We start from the raw sequence: 2512 nt of genomic DNA, 5'->3' as shown, positions 1-2512 counted from the left end.
TCACCAGCCTGTTTGTGTGTGTGTGTGTGTGTGTGTGTGTGTGTGTGTGTGTGTGTGTGTGTTTTAAATTTTTGTTTTCCTAAATGTTGTTTATCTCCAACAAGGCAGCATGGTGCAGCGTACTGGTCACTTAATGGGTGTGTTGACACACAGCAGAAGTGACAAAAGCATGGCAGCACTTGGCCCCACCTACTTAGTATGGAGCGCATTTTCCACAGTCCTGTCACTGTACTCCAACAACTACAAGATTTGGAAAACAGCACTGCGCTGTAAGGTTCAGAGACCCTATGTTTGGGATTTGGGGGCAAGATGTTGTTTGGGTTTTTTAAGACAAGGTTTCTGTCTTTAACAGCCCTGGCTGTCCTGGAATTCTCTCTCAGTAGACCAGGCTGGACTTAAACTCAGAGATCTGCCAGCCTCTACCTCCTGAGTGCTGGGATTAAAGGTGTGCACCACCATCCAGGCAGAGGCCCTGATTTAAAGCTCAGTAGAGCCTACTACTAATTTCCTATAAAGTGCTAGTCCGGCTTTTAGCTACCTTAAGCTTCAGTTGTGGCTTTTGTTGCTTACTGTGAACACCATGCTCCTGTAGGTAACCTCTTGCCACTGCCCCTATAACCCTAAACTCTTCTATTCACCAGTGTATACATGCATGGAACCAATTGTTTGGTCTGTTATCAGTGTCCTATCTTGAATGAATAGATGTTTGTTTGTCCCCTCAAGAAAAATTCCCACACTTGGTACTATATTGGGGGGGGGTGCCTGGCAGAGCCAAGGATGAGCTTAGGGGTGGCGTTCATATTGTCCCTGCTATGGGAGATGAGACGTGCAACTGGGGCTTAGACTTTGCTTTTGGGACATTCAGAGATCAAGCCGGGGCTGGACGAGAAGCCTCCTTCCTGCTAGCACTAGTTTTCACAGTGCTGGAAGGTGCTGTGCAGGCTGCTTGGAGGTCATCAGTGTCCTACTCAGCTGTGACGCCTGATTGTTAGACCACAGACTTGTGAGACAAGATGCGGCCACTAGTGCGATAGTGGCACAACTGTCGTGGGTACTACCAACTGCTTTCTGACCAGACTTAAGGTCTACTTCATGGCAGGCAACTCATATCAAGTACCGTAAGCCTGGTCAAATGCCTATGGGCAATGACGTCATAGGTCCTATTAGGGGATTTCCTTTATCCTTCGGCTAAATAGATATGATGTAGCTGCCAGACTGACTTTGAAGCACTTGTGCTTATGCCTGTAATTTATTCCTGCTGTCAGCCTTGGCCAAGGAAAGTTTCTTTTCACAGTTATGTGTAAGTTACTGCAGAGACTCATAACTGATCAAAGCGCTGACAATAATGATCGTCGAATGCGTAACTCTTAACGGAGACATCTTTATTATTCCTTCTATGTCCCGGGGAATGGGTTTGTTCCTTTTTTTGTTTGTTTGTTTCTGTGATAAAAATACCATAACCAAAAGCAACTCACAGAATGCAGAGTTTGGGGCTTGTGGTTCTAGACGTATAAGGGTCCATCATGGTAGGGAAGTGTGGCAGCACGTGAGGGAAGCGTGGCAGCAAGCGGGGAAGCGTGGCAGCTAGCGGGGAAGCGTGGCAGCAAGCAGGAGAAGTGTGGCAGCAAGCAGGGAAGCGTGGCAGCAAGAGGGAGAAGTGTGGCAGCAAGCGGGGAAGCGTGGCAGCAAGAGGGAGAAGTGTGGCAGCTAGCGGGGAAGCGTGGCAGCAAGAGGGAGAAGTGTGGCAGCTAGCGGGGAAGCGTAGCAGCAAGCGGGGAAGCGTGGCAGCAAGCGGGGAAGCGTAGCAGCAAGCGGGGAAGCGTGGCAGCAAGCGGGGGAAGCGTGGCAGCAAGTGTCAGTAATGGCAGCAGGAGCAAGGAAGTTAAGAGCTTACATCTTCAAGCTCAAACACAAAGCAAGAGAGCTGGAAGTAGAGTGGGGCTATATAAGCTCAGAGCCCACCCACAGCGATGTGCTTTCTCTAACAAGGCTGCAACCATATAAGACTCCAAAATAGCGCCAGCAACTGTGAAGCAAGTGTTCAGGTACCAGAGCCAATGGGGGTACATTCTTACTCAAACCACCACAGAGAGCATCACAGAAGATAGCTTACATCAGAGCCCAAGTAAAGGATGCAGGTTTGAGGAACGCTTTCCTCTGGGCATAACATGCCTGTTGCTCTCCTGAACCCTCAGAAGCTATCATTATCCATACACAAGATGGGGCCCATTCATGGAGGAAAGAGATGTTCACAAGGCCCCTCGCATCCCCAAGGATATATAGGCACTTAAGGGTTGCTGGCAGAGATGTTTTCATGCCAGCCTTGGAGAAGAAAAAAGCTGCAAAGTTAAAGATGTCCATGGCTCACTGGTCTATAGCTTTAATGTTCCACCATTTATTCTCCCATGCCTCCAACTCTGAATAATGTAGGGGTGTGTGTGTGTGTGTGTGTGTGTGTGTGTGTGTGTGTGTGTTTTGTGGTAATCAATTGCTGAAAGCAGCCAACAGGCTG

Source organism: Acomys minous, assembly GCF_964271855.1.
Source record: "Acomys minous genome assembly, chromosome: 12".
Lineage (NCBI taxonomy): Eukaryota > Metazoa > Chordata > Mammalia > Rodentia > Muridae > Acomys > Acomys minous.
Note: the sequence above shows the minus strand (reverse complement) of the source record.